Genomic DNA, 24,793 nt, shown 5'->3' with positions numbered 1-24,793 from the left:
TATTTCCCTCTCATTCCTCAAGAAAAAGCTACTTTATTGCTGTGACTCTCATCCATTCTTACAGTTGAAAAAAAAGTTGATCTTTTAGGCAAAATAAGGTGTTCTGGCCTAACATTTCCTTTTTCTTCCATCCAAAAACTTTCTTTCCCTTCTACTATCTTCTCATTTGTCCCAGTGACAGAGAAAAGAAAATTCTCTCTTTCTGAGATTCGCAATTTACAAACACCTACACCTTTATGCTTAGTCAGTCAAAGCTTGCTTAATGTGAAAAGCTTTGGCAGGTATCTTTATTATTCTGTATTTATTTCTTTTTACCTCTCTGGTATAACAATAATGAAATCCATTATTATGTGATTCTGGAAGTTGTGACACAAAGTCATGCTTCTATTTGAGTCCACTAAGCCCAACATATCTGGCTTACACTCTTATGAACAATGCATGATAGGATGAATTTTGAAGTACGTTTTGTATTCCTGCTATGTGAGAAATGAATAGTTTGTAAACATCGTATATGTAAGAATTCTATGGAAATGAGAAACTGGCTATCACAACTCTAAAAACTAAAAAGTGGTGTGTAACAAAGCAGTATGCTTATTGATTTCTTCAAAAGAAGACTAGCTTCAGAATGAGCTGATGAACTGGAGATGAGTCAAATAATCTGCTCACAGAGAAGAGGAAACATTCAAGCCTAACAAAAATTATTATTTCTCTGTAAAAAACTCGAATTTAAATTTTTATACTTATACGCTCAAGTTGCAATCAGATTCGGTTTCCTTTTTAAGCAGAATATTTCTGGGGATCAAAAGGAAAAATACAAAACAACATCCAGACCACATTAATGTCAGCAATTAACATGGAGAAAGCACAAACCACTGACCATTAAATAGTTCCTGAGAATAATGGAAATTTTAAACATACAGAACACAAAGATCCCTTCAAGAAGCAGTGAGCAGATTTTTCATTGAGATCTTTGTTTCTATGAGATGGGCACAAATTTGGGGAAATGTGTCATTGCTCATCTATTCCAGTCAAAGAAGAAAAGTCAGCCAGTAACCAAAATCCTCCCTGAAAAATCTCTTGTGTGAGATACAAGGACTATATATATATGTAGTATATATATATATGTGTATATATATATGTGTGTATATATATATGTATATATGTGTGTGTATATATATATATGTGTATATATATATACATTGCATATACTCCCACTGCAAATCCAGTTTACTTTCTTTTCACAAAGACCGTTCAAATTTTGATCAAAAGTTCATCTTAATTAAATCATTATTCTGAAATCAAAATATTAGACTAAAATGATACAAATGGACTTGTGGGCATATCAAAGACACTTCAAAAAATCCAGTGCTTCTGTCACAACAAAGAAGATCTAAGATCTTTTCACACATTTAATTATTGAGTCCAGAATTCCAACATTTTTGTTTGGACATAAAATGCTGCTGTATCTTTGTGATGTAACAACACTAGAAAAAAAAGTTAAGTGATATTTTAGCATTACAAAAAAAAAAAAAAACCAAAAAAATAACCAACCAACCAAACAAACAAACAGAAAAACCAATACCCCAGTAATATCTAAATTAGTCTTGTACACATTACTCTTTTCCTCATTATTCAGTCAACCTTTTTGGACAATACTTGACAAATGCTCATAGATTCTTCTTTAAACCAGAAGAGAGGAAACATCATATTTCACTAAATTTTATTAGTTGGTATATTTATGACGCAAATCCAGTCTCATAATGATAGAGCTTCTCATGCTGTATTCAAGTGAGCAACATGCCAAAGGTACCTAAAGATTAAATATAAATAACACCTAAAGATTAAAACCAAAGTAAAATAGCTGTAAGTTGTCTGCAAGATATTGCTTATCTTTTTTTTACCATATTCCCCCAATAAATGGTATGATAATCCCATGAACAATTCTATGCATAAGAGGTCAACTTTCCAGCAATTGTTAATAAAATTAGCAATTTCTCATTATGAAAAAAATAGTACAAGAAACTGATCTAAAAAGAGAAGTAACTAAAAAGGTGAGGAAGAATAAAATGTGTTATTTTAAAAGGCTCAAGCCTTGTTTGTTAGGAATCTTATGCATCAGGTCTATGCAACATATGACAAGTGATTCCACAAAATAAAAATTGAACTTGTAATGAAGATATATATTATACTCAACAAGATGAAGGAATAACCAAACTCTGTCCAAAATCCAACTCTTCCTTTTCATAGGCATTCTGATGAAGAACAATACAAAATGCATTATTTTGTTTTAAGCTTTTGTCAAGTATTTTATAAAATCAAAGGAAATTAACTAAATTATTAAGGGATAAAAAATCCTGGTGAACTGATAAGGATAAATAGTTTTCTGCTGGAGAGAACTTTACCTTCAGATTTTAAAGTCACACTGCAAGTTTTCCTGCATGTGGTATAAACACAAAATACAGCAAAAGTCATCTCAGTTGCTTTCTTTACTATTCAGTACACTTCAGGGTCACAGATGAGTTTAAAATGCAGCAGTAAGCATTTTGATGCTAAGGGTCCTGAGAGAATAATGATCATATGGAATGAAGCTGACTGGACACTGTTCTGGCAAGAATCAGGCAATGTAACATAGATTTTTATTAGAAAATACAAATTTGTTGGAAAAATTTCTCTATGGGAAGTTATTAATTTGAAAAAAATGACTAGGTAAAGTGGTTGAGACTATAATAGACAGTAGCCTGATTTTTGCTGAGGGCACAGGAGACTAAAACAGCTCACATTTAAAATACTTGAAGGCAATAAAATTTACTGAGGGCAAAAAGCCCCTAGACTCTGAAAAAATTGCAACTCTGAGAAATCTCAATTCACTGTCCCTATAAAATTGTGATTCACTTCTGTAACAGAAGAGAACCATCAACTTCAGTCAAAAATTTGTCTGAGCTTAAGTGTACTTTTGATTTCCCCCATATTGGGAAAGTCTTCACTCTATGTATCTGATATAGTGCAGTACTGTACTGTAAAGTAAAAAAGTTCCCTTCACAGCCTGCTTTTCATCAATACTATTCACAGTCATGGTACTCAGTAGTCTAAAGCTTCTCAACCCACCTGGAGTTAAGATTTAACTATATAAAGATCTGACAGCACATAATAGAGTACAGAAGTCTCATAACCTGTTCAGAAATCTGATCTCTTCAATCCTCATGGAGTGAAATGAGTAGTCTTTCTAGTGCAATTTCAGAGAATGAAAATGATGAATACTACTCATTCTGCTCTAATACTCATGCACATCTCCCTTCTCTACTGTCATTTGCAACACTTTCAAACAGAATTTTGTCTTGTTACTCCTAAAGTTCAGAACTGAGAACTTCTTTACTTTAATTTTTTTTCCCATTTCTGCTACTCCAGCTTTAAATAATTATATCCTCTCAATACCTCCTGCTATTTCTTCTGAGATAAAGTTTTTAAAAAGTGCAAAATGTCCTCACCCAACCAAGCATAACTCTAGTACAGCTAAGAAGGAATTGTAATAGTTTTGTTCCCCACAGAATACCATATGACTGGAGTTGTTTTTACACAGCAGTGCTCCTATAAACAACACACTAACTCCACAGAATAATAGTGATGCTTCATAAACAATATAGCATTATTACAAAGGCACTGCATGCAAACTTACAAGGGTTGACTTTCTAAAAACAGTATTTAATACAGCCAAGCTCCATTTAATATAAATCAGTCAGAAAGGAGAATTAAACCATGTTAATGTGAACTTATTTCTCTAAACACTAGGCACTCTCCAGGTCACTGCCAGGAAATAAAGCAATTCACCCCACTTTGTGCATCAACATTCATGCAGGTCACCTATTGCTCCAAGGAAGAGGTAGAAGCCAAACAGGAAAGACAGGCATACTACCCCCAACTACCCCCTGTTGGCTAATAATTTAAATCAGGTGTTCAAAGCCCACAAGATTCAGTCCTGAGATATATGAACAAAAATTAGTGTCAAGGTGCACATATCTAGTTGCAAAATGGTTAAGATTCAATCTTGCAGACACCTTTCTGTTCAAATTCTGAGTACTCTACGCCACAACTTGAGATGTTCTCTGTGGAAGATACTCAATCTTACCTCTGCAAAAAAACTGTTTACAATCCACTTTGCTTACTTCCATGTCTTTTATGAGCTTTCATAGTTTTCTTATTGAGGAAATTACAATCATTTGGCAATATCAAGTAAGAATTAAAAATAAAGAGTATAGATTGCTCTTTGAGCCATCTGCCTAAAAAATTGTTTTCGCACTGTCTTCTGTCTCTCAGCACTGCCTTTGCATTTTACTTTTCCTCGCCCCAAAACTTTCACGTATTTTACAGTAAAACCACGTCTCCTATAACATGCTACCAGATAATAGTCACAGTTTATGGTGAATAGACCAAATATGACATTACTTATGTGCAGCACATCTTGAAAACATCTTCTTTTCTCTCTGTGAGATACTAATTAAGTAGTTAAATTTGCAAAGTTGTTCACTAGGATAAACATGGTCGAATGTATTTCAGAAAACTACAATTTCTGTTTCCAAGTTGACTCAACCTGATAAATATTCTTAAAATGCTTAAAAATTATTATGAGGGGACTGACAGGAGAGAAAAAAAGGAAAAGACAACTCAGATATTTCTATAAGCTTCCTTTTCTAAGTAACCCAGACTATAAAAGAAGAAAAAGAAAAATATAGGGAATAAAATGGTACCTAATAAACAGTTAACTATGTACTGACTAGGAAGTATTTAATTTACTTTGGAACAGAGCTGATAGTTAAGGTAAGAAAACAACTTACCTGAAGTAGAATAACCATCAGGAGATTTATTAGAGTGGGAGCAATTCAAAATTATTTTAATATTACCTAAAGTCCATCCAGCAGTTAAACTCCTTGGGCTATAAAACATCTTGTAAGTAAACACATTCCTGATGCTATTAAACAGTTTCACTGTAGTCATCAAAGGCAGTCAGCATCTTATAAATGCAAGATGAGTTCTTATTAACACTGTCACTGGGTTTGTTTGCCTATTTGATTGTTAACTGTATTCACTAGTCCATAGGTTTTCTTGTCATTTTCCTCAGTGTTAATCACCTACAACTTCTTTTAAATAGTCCCAATTTCTGTATTAAAAATAAATTCTAAAATTTACAGAAATTTATACACTTGCTCACTTCAAGAGTGAGAAGGTCAGAGCCAAAAAAATACAATCCTCTTAAATATGCAATCCTCTTAAAATTGATTTCTGTCTGTAACTTGTACTTGAATCACAGATGACTTCTGTGTTCATTTTATATATGTTGATATGACAGTGGAAGCACATGAAGAGTCCGTGTTCTAAACACTGACATCAAAATTTTGAAGTCTGAAATTGCAAATGGGTTAATTTTGCTGAAAGCTGTACTAAAAGACGTGCTGTCCTGAAATCTCCTTCATCCCATCTTCAGATTCCTCAGCACACCAATGGAAAACACTCCCAACCATTGCAGTTTCTCCTCAGGGCTAGAAGTGTTCATTTTTCTCTGTGGTCGTGTCATGACCAGGCATAGGGGTGGATCTCTGCTCTATAATCACAGTGGAATTAACACCCTACTTACACAAAGACACGGCAGCAAATCCAGACTTATCAGGCTAAATCACAGAATGCAGAAACATTACAGCTAAAATATGGTTTCAGTGATGCAAAAAAATGTCAGTTGCTCTGCTTTCCGTCCTTTCATTCTTAGTTTTATTGGATTTTTTTCCAGAGCCTAGAAAATCTGGTAGCAGACAGACGTTTCAAACTGCTGTCTATAGTTGTGAGATGCATGAGTGCACTGAACATTTCAAGTAAATCACCATCAACATCACAGTAGCCAAATCACTGAGAAGTATAAGCTCCTCTTGTTCCTAATAATGAAGATAATTTTTTGCTGCATGGTACTTTGGAATGACTTCTGCTACACAAAGGCTCACTGGATTTTGGAAATGAGCGTTTTCTTTGTTAGGTTGCAATTTCTTATTTAAAAAGCCCTAAATAGAAATACTATGCATATGCTTGTGTTGAAAACTCACCTAAAGAAAACCCAGTATGTTTTAAGGAAGCTCCAGTTCTTGAGTTTAATGGACTTTAAAATAAATCTAAATTATTTTCTGCAGTAAGGAGATAATGTGAAAATGGAGGGTTGTTTTTTTTTTTCTTTTATTTTGTGGCTTTATCTCATTTAGTTTTAAACATATGTACTTTTCATGATACAGTTTACTCACATTTTCACTATGTTTAACTAAGGAAAAAAATCAGAAGAGAAACATTATATAAAAAAAATCCCAGCACGGACATTCAAGGCATATGCCTCTCAAATAATTTTGTCTTCTATGGACAGTGTAGCTAGATAGGGAATGAAAGGAAAATTACTTCTAGCATAGTAGATAAAGCATAAAATTCCTATTAACTAGAAAATGTGGCATAGAAAGTTCATTTCCTATTTTGGTGGATAATGTGACAACCTTCCAGAAAAAAAAAAAAAAAATGGAATCAGAACCTTATAAGCACACACTGACTATTAAAATGAAAGTTATTATTTGCACAATATACAATCCAATTTTAGCTATAAGGATATTTGGAAAGAAAATCACTGCTCTCATATCTTCAATTTTTCCCACTGTTCTTCATACTACTAAAACTTCTAATACTTACAGGTATTATATATATATATATATATATATAATAGATATGCTTCAGAAACCAGGTTGAGCCAACAGGAGCATACTCCTCATTGTGCTAATATGCTCTGCATTCACTAAACCAACACTTGCCATATGTCCTGAAATGAATTGCTTTTCATTTCTTATAGCTGTCTCCCTAAAGTCAAGAACATAATGATAAATTGCTAGAAATGTGGTAATAGTCAAAACACCTGAGGCAGAATGCAAATATTCAGAAGTTCCTTATTATTAGACTCTTGCCACTGCTTTGTGACAATATCATTACTGTATCTACAAGTATGTCTTCAAGTTTCTGAGTCTTTCCTCCCTTACCTGTGTCCTCTATTGCAGGTGACAGTTGTCTTGTTTTTGGGGGTGTCTTTTTTGCATATGTAAATGCACTTCATACACAAAACTAAACTCGGAAAGAGAGAGACTGATACAGACTTGTTGTCTGGTTGTTAACAGAGAAATTCACAACAGAATTTGAACTGTAGTCAGCCTGAGTTATATTGTCTTCCAGCAGAATTCCAATTTTAACCTTAGATGGTTTGAGGACACATAAAATTGCCTCTCTTCTCTAGCAGAGAGTATCACATCCCAGAACAACAGAAATATTGAAATAGACTCCTGCTACAGAAATGAAAAATAAACAAATATGAGATTCATTTCTTCAAGTTGAAGGCTGTTTGTCATGTTAGGCAGCCTCAATATGAATGCAATCATCATCCTGCCCATTGACATAAATCTAGTTCTCCTTTTGCACATTCACCTGTAAATTTATCACTAGATTCAGTGAAAATGCAATACCTTAAGCATAAAGTCTTGATTACCTAAGTTTTTGAATATCCATTCATGTTCCTAAATTTCCGTTATTTCCTTTTTTCTTTTTTTTTCCTCTCAAGCAGAAGCTAGTGATCTCCAGGCAAAACTATAAATAATGTCACCAAATAATATAACTTGTACCATTCACAGGCATCTAAAGCTGTAATATAAATGTTTAACAATAGCACGGGCATTTTCTATTGTAATTAGACATTTCAGTCATGTTCAGTGGATTCAAGTAAAACAGTTTTCAGTAACTAGAGATGTCTTCCTGAAGAGCAAACCTAGATTTTTAAAATTGCTTTTTTTGCATTTTTTTTTAATAGATTTTTTTTAATAGGATTACCACCCAGTAGGCTTGCCCTAGATAAACAATAGAAAATCCCGGAACAGATTAGTGGTTTACAAATACTTTAATGGTTTCCTCTGAGACAAAAGTCTGGACTCCTTTAATGCAAGCAAGGATTACAACTGTAATCTCATACTGGTGCTAGCTCTCCAGGTCAAAAATACTGCTACCAAACCACCAATCTATCTGTTAGGTACAGAAAAATATGACTTGTGACCTACCTTGTGTGTATAAGTCAGTAGGGTAGGCTTTTGTATATTGTATATTCTATATATAAGGAAATATATACATTTCCATAAGAAAAACTGACAGAAAAAAAGTACAGTGGATGGCTGGAGGACATTAAAGATGTGCAGTCGAGGTCTGTGCAGCCATATAATTTTTTCAGAGATATAAGATATCTCTAAGAAAATCTGATTTGATGTGCTTCATGTAAAGTATGCATGGTCATTTAGCACCAAAAATAAAAACACAGAATGTCTGTGACTTTAGGAGAAACTCCGGAGCAGGAAGTAGCTACAGAAGAGTACTGTGTGGGTTAAAACTAATTTCTGCATTTTTGACTGTTAAATTCTAATACAGATGCTTACATCATCCATACATGAGGGGATCTTCAGTACATGGATATATGTGGAATGCTACAACTTGATATCACCTGCATCAGCCAAATGAGCTAGCACTCAAGAACATATTAAACTAGAGGAATTAAATTAATTGTGGCAGCTCATATGCACGAAGGAAGCTCAGTGGCTGTTCTGCTCCCTGAAAGATTTCTTTTTTGCTCTTTTGTGGTATTTTTTTAAGGGTACAGAATAGCAGTCACTAAAACACAAAATATTTGCATCTGCTTCATGAACTCATGAACCATAGACTTTACAGTAAGTTTTGATCAAACCTTGTGGCAAATAAGTAATCTAAGGTTGAGTTAAAACAAAAAAAAAATATTATCTGCTAAACTACAGGGTCAAATTGTCTCTCACAGACTTGCTAATCTTGTTTAGCTGAGTTATGATCTAATTTCAGTGGTAGAATCAGTAGGATATGACTCAGATCTCTCACATCCTAGAAGAGCATGTTAACCTTTACATGACAAACATAAGAGTATAACCTTCTTTTCAGAAAGTGACTCCTGCCAGCGTTGGTCAGGGCTGGGGCTGGCCAAGTCTTGCTGAGTAAGCTACTCAAAACCTCTATCTGTAGCCACTGATAGGCCTGAGTTTATGTTTTTAATTATCAGACAATATAATCACATTTTTAACAATTTTAATTCCAACCATAAAATTAATCTTCTCCAATCAGATCAATCATATTTTTACTTATCTGTGGATGGTTTACAATTCATACAGTAACACTCACTGGTGTCTCCTTCTATTAAACAGTTTTGGTCTCTCACTGCTGCTCCTAAACTGCTGCTATATTTTGACATCATAAATCAAATACATGAAAATATTTTAAGCCCAGACAAACAGGAAAGATTCTTCACTCAAGCAACTATCGTAGTGAAAAAGATATAAGCATTTTTCCAAATACAAAACAGTAAGTTTAATGACTACTTGATGTCCTATTGTAATTTTAAGTAAATTTTTTCATAAGTCCAGTTCTATTTTTAAGAAATATAAATAAATCTGTGATGCATATTACAGTCTACTACTACTATGTACTGTAATTTGTACACACACACAATTTTAGCTCATGGAAATTACAGTTTTTATTATCAGGTCCTTTCTGGAAGTCTTTGAAAAGCTATGCTACACAAGGCAGCAAAATAGATCTAAACCACATTATTTGCTCAGTGCTGTTATGGAGATTTTAAAAATAGAGTGTTGTAAAAATGTGAGATAAAAATTCCACTGGGCACCATTGATAACTTCCCCCCACCAGCAATTCAGATCTTAGCTTTTGCTTTTGAACTGTTGCATTTTTCTGAATATGTTATACATACAAAGAATATAAACATCAGGTTAACCCTTGTGTAGATGCTTGAAAATCTATATGCACAGAAGTTTTCCTCAGAAAGCTTCCACAGGAACATAAATTATATCTCCCCTGTAAATCTTTCACATTTACATGAGGATAACTTTTGCTTAAGGCTCCTAAGGAATGTAATCCTGTAGCCTTGGTGTCATCTATTAAAAATCATGTTTCCTTGTCATTTTGTGTCTTTTTGATTTGTAACACTGTGTCAAAAGCATTAGCACAAAACTGTATTTTCAGCAGTGTCAATAGGGGTGTAAGTTCACCAGTCATTTAGCATCCGAAAAGTACACATTCCAATTTCTCTTTAAGAGTTTCCCACTCCCTGATGATGAAACTACTTTATTCAAAATAAAATTTGCATGTCCAAACAATAAGAAAACCAAGTTACAATAATTAAATTCAAATTAATTATTTCTTTAACTTGAATATATTTTAAAATATTTTTTTTTGTTAGTCTCTTAGCTGTTACAATGTTTTAACTTCTCACAGCTGTTAAAAATGTTGTTTAAAGAAGGCAAAAGTTTTCTAGCTTCTCTTTATGACATTCAACACAAAAGGTTGCTTGGATCTAAGGGCTTTTTTTAGTCAGTTATTTTGAACAGTGTTCTCATAGTACTGTTCTAAACTTCATAAATTATTAAAGAAGAGAGAAGTAAAGAAAGGAAAGAAAATAAGGTTTGATACCTGGCATACAATTGAGAGGTTCTGCATTTCTTATCGTACAAGGTCTTCACTGCAATGGATGAATTTTTATTTATATTCATATTTCTTTGTATTTTAGATTAATAAAATTATCACTTATATAGGAAAAAAATTCAAATCTACCAAAAAGGTAGAAGTGCTACAGATTTTGGCTCATAGGTACATCCAAAAAAAGATGTCATTTTGATTAAGCTGCAACCACTTTGGCAATAAAATGACTTTTGAGGTTCTAAAAATGCATGAGATATGAACAACAGAAGTAAGAAACACATTTTTGTTGCACTGCATAATTTATGCCAAATCTCTTCAGCATGGTAACACCACACTGGAAAAACTTCAGTCAAAATTCCATCTTAAAACTCATAATTAAAGAACACATAACATGTTATTTCAAACACAACTGCTATAAAAGAGAACATCAAGCATTTTGATATCCCTTTAAGACATTTGTATGTAAATTTGCATGTCAAACACATGGCTCTCTGTCAAAACCAGCATATGGTGGTATGTGAAACTGGAATCAAGGTAGCACTAATTTTGTAAACAACTATTACTGAAAAGATTGGTAGTATTATCCCACATATTAATTACATTTCTCTTATTAAAATACAAGCAGAAAATAAATATTTTAGTACTAAGGAATTAGCTAACACATTTTTATCTTTGAAGAAATTCCAGTTATTATTCAGACTACCTTTTAAGCAAAAAGTTAGTCAAAAACTGTTATTCCATTGAAAGCCAAAAAATACACTTTGATTTTTCTAATACCTAATTTGTAACACACATACTTCTGGAGCTTGAAGTGAACAGATAAAACATCTTCTCCTACACCTTGCAGTTGTATAGCTGAAAGGAAGTAGCAGATCAAATCCAAGCATATTGCATATTTTCTGTTACCTGAATAATGTAAAGCCTACAAACTAGTTATCAATTTTTCAGATAACATAAAATAGAACGATTTATTTTTTTCATTATATGAATTTCATTTTTTTGGTAGAAGAAAATGACTGCTCCATTATTTATCATTTGCTGCTTATTTATTTAGTATAGGGATAGCCAAACATTTTCAACCCAAAAGCAAAAAAAAAAAATCAGTTTGATAATGTTCAAGATGACATTCTTTCTAACTCCAGAAAAATGTAAAAGGTGAACTATAAAAGAACAAGAAATATCCTGTTCTCCTGCTCTCAGGACAACAAAATCAAGTCAATCAAACAGTACCCACATGGAAAAAAATATTAAGAAACTATGGAATACATATTAGTGAGAAAATAGTTATGAGAGGAATGCATCAAAATTAAGGCATTTCTGTGTGCTTTGTAAAGCTGAGTGGAAAAATTCTACTTATCTAATATATTTCTGATTTTCCATTGCAAAACAGACCTTCAGCTTCTGTTTTACACATGACAACGAAGTTTCAGAAATCAATACATAAGCACTGGCTATTGGAATGAATACAATGTCTATTTCAAGCTCTTGTTCATGAACGTCTGTGGAATGACTAACAGATTAAAGGCTCTTATAAATTCAATTCATGCAATATGAACTTCAATTCCTGCTTCTGAAAGGCCTAGCTTATCCAACAGAGTTCTCAGGAATAAAAGAAACACTGATAACGGATGACATACAGATACCACAAATAAAGGTCATTTTCAATAGCTGGCTGTATTGCAACATGGTCCATAACTCTGATTGAACCAAATATTAATATGGCATGAGTACTCCTTCAATTTAGAGGATGTACATCCTATAGACAATTTTAAATTTAACATTATTCTTGCAGCTTGTACTGTTGTATGTTGTGGATGATAAACTGCTATTGTTTTAGGTTTTTTTTTTTATTTAGAAATAACAACATATTTAACCCCTAGGTTCTCCTGCTCACTGAGTTATAGAAGAGCTTTCCTCTCTATTTTTATATTGGAAAATCTTACATTTCACAAAGTAGCATTACCACAGTCCACACTGCAACTCCAAAGTAAGCTTCTCTGGGCCTCTACCCCATGTCAAGTTAGAAAACATTCAGGACAAAATAATTATGTGTCTGCTAGCTTTCTTTGTATGCATAATGTGACTCACCCACTCAATGTAAAGCTCTCTTAAGTTCATAAGTCCTGAGTCAAAGACCAAGGAAAAATTAAGACAACTATATTGGTTCACTGGTATGTAGCTTTTCTCTCTTATTTTGAGAATGGTACCAGAAGAGGGGGCCAGGTCTCACTCTTACTACCTTAAAACACTTCTCTGGTGGCTCTGATGTCCAGCTCCATCCTCTACAGATACTGTCTTTGATGAGCAGAGGCACAATTAAATTGGCTGGTCAAAATTCAAAATTATGTTTAACAGAGGGGTATTTCCATCAAAAGAAAATTTTAAAATGCATTGTTTCCATCTTCTGTTGGAAGAAGGCAGGATTTTTTTTTAGGTCCCTGTTTTTGCGCTAAGCACAACTGACCTCTTCTACTTCAAATTAATCAATGAATTTAGAATTTTTCTCTGCGAAGAAAGTAAAAGCATTTTAATGAACTGAATCACTCTGAAAAGAGACACAACTTTCTAAATGACTGACCTCTGCCCAATATTTCCCAAAGCACCAGGGAGCAATTTTGTAAAGGTATTGTTAAGATACTTTGATGGTAACTCTGAAAAGGATTTTTTTTCCCACATTTTAAATCTTTCAGAATTATGTGCACTGATTTGCATCTCTGCCATCAAAATCAAGCACATCTGCAGAATCCCACTGAAGTCAACCAAATTCAATATATGTATATAAGAATCTACCTGTAGAGAGTGTTTTTAACTCTGTGGTGCAAAGGGTGATTGCACACAAGTTGAGAAAATCTTCATATTCAAATTAGGGATTATTTTAAATTCCATCAATTATTTTTTTAGGCTATTTAAAAATCATTAATCTACTTTGCACTACTGTTTGCAGGGAAACCGATGTTTCTCAGCAGCCAGCATGATTCAAAAGTTCTTTAAAAAGTGATATGCAAACATAAACTAAAATGGCTTCTCTGTGTACACTTAACATTCCATGAGTTAAAGCATGTTTTGACATTTTTCTTCAAGTTGTCCTTCCACTGCCCTATCTGAAATTAAAGAAAAAAAATGCTAAACCTGTTTAATGTAGAATAGCAATGAATTAATCCTAATAATGAAATAACTTCAATACAACGTTGTCTTTGAATCATTAGAGAATTTGCAGATAGTATCTTGTGAATGCAAACAAGATAATCATACAAGTGCAGATACCAAATAACCCTTTTCCCAAACACTGGTGGGCATGCATATTCAACAAAATGCAAATATTGACTTTTCTGATAGCAACTAGATCAGACTGCTAAAGTGCCTGATGAGACATTGCAGTCCCAGTGTGGGAAACAGTATTGACCTTCATGCTCTGCATGGCAAGCCTGTAGCTTGCTTGCATTTATGATTCCCCTAAACTCTGAGCGTTTGCCACAACTGCAAGAATAAAGTAGACGTGTGGAAAAGGGCAATCTCAGTCAGTACAGAAGAGCCTGAAAGAAAGTAAACAGGTTTCATGTCTCATAATACCTCTCCAGAGAGACAAGGAAAGGAAGAAATGTCATTTGCAATTGACTGCTTACGAAGATAAACGGGCACATAAAAATACTTCTTTTCCTTAATAAGCAAGGAAAGGAGATAACAGGTCACACACCTTGCACATTCAGCAATCAGTATGTTCAGCAAGTGTGTTAGAATACAGACCTATGAAAAATGCTAATGCTTTAAGAGGTGTTCATCCAGAGTAAATGCATACAGTCAGTCATGTAACATGCTTTACCAAAAGCCTCCCCAAACACGCTATAAAAACCCAAATTTAAAAGAAGAAATATCTATAATACTATATACTTGAGTTTGTATACTTTAATCTTGAACTACATTACACTTCCAAGTTTTGCCTAATTCAACACTCCAATTTGAAGTGGAAATCAAGAAATAAAAAGAAAAAAAAGTTCAGCATTTCTTGCTACTTTTATTGCTATGGATAACATGATAACCTCAAAATGGTTGTTTAAAATATGTATTTAAAGGCTGTTAAAGACTCAAGCAAAATCCTTTTTCTCCCCTAGACTCTAATTTCTGTTCTGAGATCCTGTTTCTACACACCTTTCATTGTATGCCTGTGCTGACATTTTATCTCTCCATCTTTGAACATACAGACATATTTCTGTAAGTTTATTAATATATATTTACACTGGAGTATGTTGAACCACCTTAGAAAGACTGTTTAAGTAATATAAATACATTCTCTTTAGCTTTAATCATCCCCTATTATTTCTGCCAATGGAAATATGGTACTCCTAACCCTATGTACTGCTTTTATTGTGAGATGTCACTTATTATAAAGTGCAATGAGATTTATCAATGTTTCTGGGGAAAGAAGGTCAGATTAATGCTAATTACACCAGAGTGCAACCTACGATCCTTTGAGCATAGAAATTATTATTATGATACCAGAATGTTATTATTGAGGTTTTTTTCCTCCATTTTTAATGGATTTTTAGTGTGCAGCTATCCTTAAGGCAACAAAATCACAGCTTTTACATTTTATGAGGAAGAATCAATGTGTGCTTATTTGAAACTTGGTGGCACTTATAATACAAATGGGAAATCTGTATGCCTTTCTATTTGCTAAAATTCTCAGACCTTTTCTTCCGAGAGCCTTCACTTAATCAGCTCTATGCAGGAATTTAAAAATCTAAGAAAAATACATGTTTTAATATTCTTGGATCTATTTATTTCTGAGCTAATGAAATGCTTTCTTAAATTTCCATTAAAATAATGCTGCCATGGATTTTTATAGTCTTTTAGAAGAATGAAAACATCAAGATTTGACTGATTATTTATAGTGGGCCAGCATTCCCAAATGTTTATGTTTACAGGTATGTAAAGGCAAAAAATCAGAGCGTTTTATCATAACACATAAAATGAAGCATTTTACCTTGCCCTAGAAACAGAACACCTTAGATTAGTCTTCCAGATAACAGAAGTCTTGCTTCAGTTTAAAGGAGAAGCTGAGTGACTCCTTGTATCATCTCTTTCAGGCAATTTCCTGAGATTTTTCTTTCATTAATGCATCATTTTTCATGAACTCAAATAAATTTGTGTACAGGTAAAGCACCAAATCTCCTGCTTAGTTTGACAGAACCAGGGAAATTCCTCCTGAAATAGGTTTCATCCCATTTTTACTTTACTATTTGCATGCACTCACACATAGCATTTTTAATACATATTAATTCATGCAAAGAGGAGAAAAAACTGCACACAGAAAAATATCTTGCTGCATGCAAGGAGCACTGCCTCTTGTTTAAAATAATTATAATCTACCTGGCTTTGCATTTCAGGAGTTTCATGCTTTTTTCAAGCATTTGTATGGACATGCTTTCAAAGTATACCATTCTGCTAAGAAAACCAGTGTTCCCAAGTTTCACTTAAAAATATTGTCACATCACTAGAGTAACCCTTCTCTGTATTTATTTATGACTAAAACAAATTCAATCTATAACATAAATTCCTTCAGTAGTATATTCAGATATGCATCTTAGTAACTCTACTGCCAACTTCTTGTCAAATCAGAAGTGCCCTTTTTTCTTCCTAGAATTTCTATTTATTGTTTTATTAGAATTAAAATATTTTAACCATATAGCTAAGTTCCTTATTGTTCTAACTTCTGCCATGTAGGAACATATATGAGGTCTATTATATATATATATATATATATATATATATATATATATATATATACTTGAATTAGGCAGCAGAAAGACATTTGAGTGACTGCAATCCTTGGTTTGGATCCCTTCAGAATAAGGTATAATAATTACCCACATTTAAACTGCTAGTTAAAATGGATGCAATCATTCCTTGCAAAGTTTGCTTAGAAATACTAGATTCTTAAGCATAATCTAAACAGACAGCTGGGTCCACCCTTTATGATAATGTGCCACGCAGCTTTATTAATCTGACCTTTGGAATCAAATGAGAAATTTTATACTGCCCCACCATAATTGTTAGTGGCAGGCATTTTAGTAGTCTGTAATTTGCACTTCATTGTAACATCTACTTTCATTTATGATGTAAATGTTAACAGGATCTGACACCATCAATCACGTTCTGGTGTCTAAGGCAAGTGACAAAAGAGTGTGCTTGAAGTAAACTAGAACACGACCTTTATGAAAATGAAACACATCAACCCTTGCTATTCAAAGACAAAGGCAAAAAATGTATACTGCAATTGTCTCAACCAGCACCTGAATGATACACAGTGCTGCAATAATTGGGAGTGAGAGTTGAGGTGGAAATTATGTTCAATAGTCTCAATTTTCAACTTTATATAACTTCTGATTGTCCTTTAAGTTGCTTGCAAGAGTTATTTGATAGGAGAAAATATGGTTTTATTGTATAATCAATAGTATTCTGAAGAACACTCTATGAACGCAAAAAGTAATTCTGTTTAAGAAGGCATGAGTATGAAAATTCTTCTATTTAACACAAATGTGTCAGGTTTTTTCTGCATAAGTGTTCTTAAAAGTTTAGGGCTTGTTAACAGCACAGAAAACCGATATGCAAGTTATTTTGATAGCTATAAGTGCTATAAATATGAAATAAAAACCAGTGGCTTCATACCTGAATGAAAAAGATAGCTATTTATAGGTATTTATTTTTTTAAAACCAAAAATTAAATAGAAGTTATTTCTGAAATGCCAGTATGTATACAGATCTTTTGCTTCTGAATATTTCGTGTTCCTCCTCAGCTTCACTTTTTCTTTCATGACAGCCCTTTCTCAATTTTAAGTATTTCCCAGTTAATAGTTGAATTGAACTATTGCCTATGTTGGATTTTAAGTTCATATCTAAAAAAATTATTGTAGAGCTTGCAAAAATATCTGTGGGTTTTTAAAATTATCTCTATGTATATCTTTTCCAGTGATATAAATATTAAAGCCTCCTTCCTGTTCAGTAACGAGGTATCACAGCAGACTATTCTATAAAGACATATTGAGATTATATTGAGGTCTACTGATAAAGCTAAGGTTATGCTATAGGCATAATTTTTGCTCTCCCAAAAAATCTAATATACATCTTTTAGCTATTATATTGTATATCTTTTATTTAGAAATAAAACACATTTTTTTTGTTTAATAGCATTAAGACAGTTTCTGGCATGCACTTTGCTTTTTGAAAACCAATTCTAAAAGGAAAGCCTCAAGTTGTTCAGGTAGGAAGATTATCTTGCTTCAACAGTCTGTTACACAAAATGCGAGCTGCACTTTCTATCATTCACTTTTTTGTTTGTTTGTTTGTTTTTGGTCATAATAATTGCCTGCTACATCATGAGTAGTGTGAAATAGCCTGCTGCACCTAATATATGCCAAACTTCGGTGCTGATAAAAATCATATTTTGCTCTTCATTCTGAGAATTAAGGTTTTGCAAAGGAGTAGAGTACACAGAAGAGATAGATAATATTTAAACCAGCTAAGCTTCAGAGAAAATGACTCATTTTACATTTAGATTTCTACTGTTAGTGTAATCAAAAGAATATTCACTACATGTGAGAAACATGGCATGCACAGTGTAGAGACAATACACTTAAGTATAAATATCTCTATTAAAGGATCCAAGTATAAATTCAGTGCAAACCTTCAGTGCCCAAGACCTAACTCAAATTACCTCATACAACCATCTGTGATTTGTGTAGCTCTTTTAAGATGAAAGAGGTAAACCAAAGTCATTATTGAAAATACACATTGTCTTAAGCACATAGAAGAATCTTAATATATAAAACTACAAAGCTTTTAGCATTAATTTTTAACTTTAAAACCTCAACACTTTTAATAATAAAAGAATAGACTAACTTAAAGTCAAGTCATATTCACTAGCTCTTCTCAGCCTACTCCTGAAACAACACAAGAAATTACCCAAAACATTTTCACTATAATGTTCAAGTTAAACAGTAGCTATTCTTACATGGAAGCTTTAGGAAAAAAAATACATGGAAAAAGAAATAATCAAACTGCATTGCTTTTCAAAGCCTTTGATGGGTCACAAAACATTAAAATTCAGACTACCAATACATTTAAATTTAAATAACCAAAATTGCTACATTCATCCTCAGAGTGACTTCTTTAAAGCTAGTAAAGTCTTAAAAGGAATGAATACGTATTCCTGTCAGTATTCAGCACTCCACTCCCCTGGCAGTGCTGAATCTCTTCTCCTCTGTGTCAGTTCAAATTAAGTGTTTGTGCACTACAGAAAGAAACGTCAGGAATACTCCTTACCTTGTTCTCCACTATCAATTTCACAATGGCTGCTTTGAAATAGGTTTAATAATTTAACAGAATGCAAGCTACATTTTAGGAGGACGTGGATGAATTTAAAAAAAAATAGGGATATCTATCTATTATGTTAGCTCTACTATGCTACTATATGCAGAAATAACCATTGTATCTCCTGTTAGAATAGATATATCATTTTGGAGAAGAGTTCTTGCCCGGAATTTTGACATAGACCATCTTTTTCCCTTCTAAGTTTCTGAATGCCATGAATATTACATATGAGAAGAAAACTCAGTTCAGATGTACATTTTCCTGCTGTAAAGAAAATCTAAAGAAGAAAGAAATTCCTTGTATGCATAATTCCTAAAGCTGCTAACATGTCAGACACAAAGAATTTCATCCTTTTATAAATGCAAAAGAGCACACCTGTAGAATATTTTTGCTTTCATATTTAATCCTCTATCATTATATATACATTATGTAATAATGCATATAGGATCATATATAAAAATATAATAAATATAATTATATATAATAAATATCAGTAATCTCTGTAGTTAGAATGTATGTGCATCCCCCCACATAGTTTTAACAAATAGCAGAAATAATGGATGTCCACTTAAGAAAAACTAAAGATGTATCTAATAATTCCAACTGGTTTTTTTAATATACACTGAATACACAGCTGTGAATTTTTGTACGGCTTAATTTTTTTTTCTTCTCATTCTGACTCTTTTGGTTTTTAATTATTATCTTTATATATATATATATATGTGCTCCTAGCAAAAATCAACCTGGAAACTTTGCAGCCAAATAGTATAAAGTTGGAAATAACTCCTCTATGAAAATGCAGGCATAATTTGTAACAAAACACTCAAGAAATTCTATGATACTGCTCCTCCCCTGACACTAACACAATACAACTGCAGACAATTATTCACTGGTATGAAATTCAGTAGGTAGGAATTGGTAGGTCTGAAATTTAGTTTAAGGCAAATGCTGCCATTCCATAAATATGTGCATTACGCTGTATTCACTCGTTATTACTTCAGATTTTTAATTAATTTCATGACTAAGATAAAGTGTGTTTACCTCAAGACAACAACCAGTGAGACCATATTTGTGCAGTTTACACTGTTTATGTCCATGGCATTACACTGGAAGCAAGTCTGACTAGGTTACTGTACAAATACTGTGTTGTATTGACAGACAGATATCAAAACTGGATTTCAGCATTATCTAAAAATGCTTTGTTTAGAAGAAATAAGAAAACATTTTCACAAATCTGTAAAAACAGGAGAGACCTTGCTCTTCGTGTGTATTTTCTATGTCGGGTAATCACACTGTTGTCAAAGATATTACTTAGAACTGATATCTGACACTGATTCACACACTTTACTTTCTCAAAATGAGCTTCAAGCCTACAGCAAAATAAATTCTAAGATTAACTGTTATAGTAAAATTATTTTCACCCATGAAAAATTTTGATTAAGTGCATTTCATAATCTAACTCTGAATTGATTCAGACCTCAGCATTATAATTTCTATAAATTTTAATCATGCTGAAGCCATTCCAATAGAATAATAAATAAAGAACACCGCAAAACATTTAGTTAATAACACTAACTCTGTAGGTGTTTTGTAAGAAAGAGAAAGGAGAATTATTCAGGTGTAAAACAGAACTCCATTTCTTTTGGCAATTCTTAGGTAACTGAAGAGATTTGAGTTTCAGTTGACCAGGCCTTGGAGAAGAATGGAACAGGATTAAGGCAATAGTATTTGGCATGCTTAATTCAAAAATCCTCATACCAACTCTTAAAAGTTTATTCACTTGGATAAACTGGAACATAATGACAAAGGAAAGAACTTCAGAACAAACACTGTAGGTCAGATTGGACAAACCTTTACCAATCTATTGCTGCTACACATATTCACTAAGATAGTACATTTTTAATTAAATGTACTTATCTAGCAGAGAAGCTCCTACAGCGTAACAAGCTAACACATTAGTCAGCTCAGTCCAGGAGGATTGCAGTTCAGATTCTAACCATACACAATTAATACAGGTCTGTTAGAAAAAATGAATTAAGAATCATTTGCTTGAGTAGACAAAATGCATCACTGGATATCTTAGAGAATGTAAGGAACTGTACTTTTTGCCACAGTTAATGGTTTTAACATGACAAGGGATGCTGATGTCATGTATACTGCATCAGAACACGTATATCTTTGTCCATATCAAAAGTAATAACAGCCAGACAATTGCAGAATATATCTAACAGTTTGTTCACCCTCTGGCATTTGAGAGTATCTCCAGACACAATTTCACTTTCACAAGTTATTATTCAAATAAGGCCTTACTGATTTTGTCCCTTAAATTATTTCAATTTTGAAATTTCTTAAGCCTTTTTTTTCACTTCTTCTTGTCTTACATTCATCAATGCATAGGAAAATATTACGCCAATCTGGGATTTCAGAAAAGACCAGGAATGTTGTGAAAGTATGCTAACTATTTAAAAAGTAAGTTAGCTATGCAGGTGATGCCTATATGATTTCCTCTCTAATTTTGGTACCTAAAGATTATAAAAGGAACAGATGTTTGTTAATGATACCAGAGGAGTCTGCCGATCCATTCATAATCATAGAAAATTATGTTTTTGAAACTGATCTGTGAGACAACAATGGTTTTACATCCTGATTATTAAGGTAAGCATAAAATGAGAAGTATTGAGTAGAATAAGTAACTCAAGTTGTGATTAAAATTTTGTCAGTCAGAATTCTCTAAATGGTTTAATTATGAGAGTTAGTAATCTTCAAAGGTCAGATCAGTAGTTGCTAGCAAGCATTTTAAAAGCATCCTATGCAGTTGGTACCAAAGTGGTCTTAATTAAAGTAAAAAATTCTTCAAGTTAATATAATTTAAATGATGTGCATGCACATTTTTGAAAATGTTATGATAAGTTCATATTTTCCAAATCTCAGTGGGAGCATTTTTTCTATCTCTTAAAAGGTGTTCTTTAAGTTGCTAAAACTAGCAGGAAAAGTTACAAAAAAGTTACTATTGTATCATTGTTCAATAATCTCACAACCACCTTATTCTGGGTCTAAATTCAGGAATTTTTTTTCACTGTTTTTGCTGGTGTTTTTTTAGAAAGATATAACAGATTGTTTCTCTATATTGAAATCAGTATTTCAATTCTCAAAAAAGAAAGCTATTGTACTGTAATTCATACTATTACTAAGCTTAGGGACTGACCTGAAATGCTACCAGTTATCTGAAATATTTTTGTGGCTCATCATTTCCTGTGTACTGTTGTTTTTTCCTATGAAAAGGAGCAGAGATGTCTTTCAGGTCTGGCAAATAGTTGATATGGGTCAACCTTCTGGTACTTCAGAAGTAAAAGATTTTCAGAATAATATTGTCAGAAACTACTTCTACTTTAAAGTTTATTTATTAAAATTTTATTTATTAAAAGCACATTAGTGTCTCCTAAGTCAAGCATAGGCTGGGAAGAAAATTCCTCAGGTTGCTTAAATGCAACACAATCTCTGATCTTGCTAAATCATCACATAAAATATCTATTCTCTCTTCCACTATAGGTTTGGAATAAAATATTCTTTTGTCTGAAGGAGTAAGCACTGGAAAAGAAAGGTAAGGAAGGTCAAATAGGACTTCAAGCCAGCAATTAATATTAGCAAGGTTTAGTTGCTAATCACCTTGTTATTTATTTCATATTATAGAAGTCCTATAGAACTAATTGCGTTTGTATTTTGCCTTTGTGATAATGATTTTCACATAGAAAAAGTTCTCAGAAGCATAAGGAAGTTTGCCAACATAAATTAAAATTTTAACATGTTGACATAGTGTTTTACACAAAAGCAGCGTTGTTTTTCTCAAACAGTGCTCAAAAAAGATCTGTTACCTGTTAAGTAAAACAAGAAAAAGAATATCACAGATCAGAAAGAGATGGGATTAGTGTCAGTACAGGGTGTGTTTTAGTATTGGCTTCTCTTCTGGTGTGATTGACTTAGAGGCTGAAAACAGAAGTAACAGGTGGGAAAAACAAGTAGATCAGAAATGTGTCAGGAGTTAAAAACACTGTAAAACAATAAAAAACATCCTTAGTAAAATACAAATAGGAATCAGATGTATTTTATAGCATTTTTTATAGATTAGGTAAAATGCAAAATTACTAGATATTTATAATGTAATAAAAGATACCAAATTCTCCTTTATACTAATATATGGATCCTGCTGACGTCACTGTGCATTTGACTTGAATTCTGCTGTAATATCCTGCCCTCTTAAAAAATACAATCTACTGAAATTGTTAATAAAAATTAGATACTGAACTAGTGACTTCAACAGAAGTTATAGGACACAACAGAGACGCCAGCATTTCACTTGGTAAGGATGATCTGCAATCGTCCTCTGAATTAAGAGGACAACATTGCTTCTGAAAGTGCCAAACTGTTAAGAAACCAGAGAAAACCTGTTGTCCTTTTACCATATGTAGTGGCTGAAATATGCTGAATGTAAGGAATATTGTTGGAAACCCATCCCAGAAACTTGAGGAAAATGTACCTATCTCAGATGAACATATGCAGAGCACAAAACATTTAGATATTGCATGTGAACTGCAATTGCTCACTGACAAGACAAAAATTCTTATGCTGAAACATTAGTCTTGTTTCATCTGAACCAACCAGTGTATTAAGTAGAGTTTTAAGATTTTATATGCTGTAAGTGAAATAAAAATATTTTTCTGAAACTGCAATAACATGAATAAAGAACACATGAAAAAAAAATAAGAAAACACCACAAAAAAAATCATAAACCCAACTCAAAATAGCATTATGCAATAAAGCCTATCTGTAGATACATATATGTTTCAAAGACTACTCTGTACATGATTAGTCTTCCAGACCACTGAAATCTTCCAAGTTGAATTGTCAGTTTAGACACAAACATATCTTGCAGGAAGTTCAGTAGATTAAAAATTTCTTCAAGTGATGTTACAGGTGCAATCACAACAAATTTTGTGCAGCTGAGCACCAATATCACTGCCTATTTGGAGAAAATGGATCTCTCCTTTCAAGTATTTAATGGGCTCCTTTGGTTGCAGTTGTGGGCAATATTTATAATCCTTTGAAAATTGTTTCTGTGGTTAAATAACTAACAGCTAATGAATAAGATGGGTACTCCCACCCAGCTGATTAGTTTGGTAGTTAGTTTGTTCCTGCTTTTACTTGTTCACATACATACCATAATGACCACCTGGCAACAGCATGGGGCGGGGTGTGCGAGAAAGATTGTCAAACATCATATATAACTGACATAAATCATAAAGATCCACAAAGAATGGCCCACTTCAGAACCCTCCAGTATTCACAAATCATTGACTCCTGTAACCTAATTAGAGTTTTCACTTTTTTATAATTTGTATTAAGTAAAAAGACAGGAAAGCATTTTGAGCAATACATCATGGATACACTCACTACATCATAAAGATTCACCTTTATATTGTATTACCTTTGAAAAGAAAATAATAAATCACAAATTGGTTGAAAATAAAGGGGATGTTTTAGTTAAATTATTTTTCCCGTACACAGTCTTCAAATGAAGGCCCATAGGTCATTCAGATTATGTAAATTATCATATCATCATAAACAATGTAACTGTTCTGACACAAGTCCATTCAACCATCAGCTTTAGTTTGCCTTTAGCTGCTTGTGCTTAGCCTCTGTGTGAGAGAAAGCAAGAAAATTGAGATGAATGAGTACTGCGATACGTAAATAACTGAATTAAGAACATCTAACTCAGGTGATATGATTACACACTGCTTCCTAACTGGCACTCTTTCTCCTATCCTCCCTTTGTTTCCCTTTTAAACTATCTCATATCCTATCTCTATAAAAA

The 24,793-nt window shown here is 32.9% G+C and overlaps 1 protein-coding gene across 3 annotated transcripts in view; it reads right to left on the bottom strand.

Moving 5' to 3' along the window:
• The window catches only part of FSTL5 (follistatin like 5), a 253,572-nt gene that overhangs the window by 210,353 nt on the left and 18,426 nt on the right, over positions 1-24,793 (bottom strand). The window lies entirely within an intron of this gene.

Source organism: Cinclus cinclus, chromosome 5 (assembly GCF_963662255.1).
Source record: "Cinclus cinclus chromosome 5, bCinCin1.1, whole genome shotgun sequence".
Classification (NCBI taxonomy): Eukaryota; Metazoa; Chordata; class Aves; order Passeriformes; family Cinclidae; genus Cinclus; species Cinclus cinclus.
The sequence above is the reverse complement of the archived record's forward strand: the minus strand, read 5'-3'. Positions and strand labels throughout refer to the sequence as shown.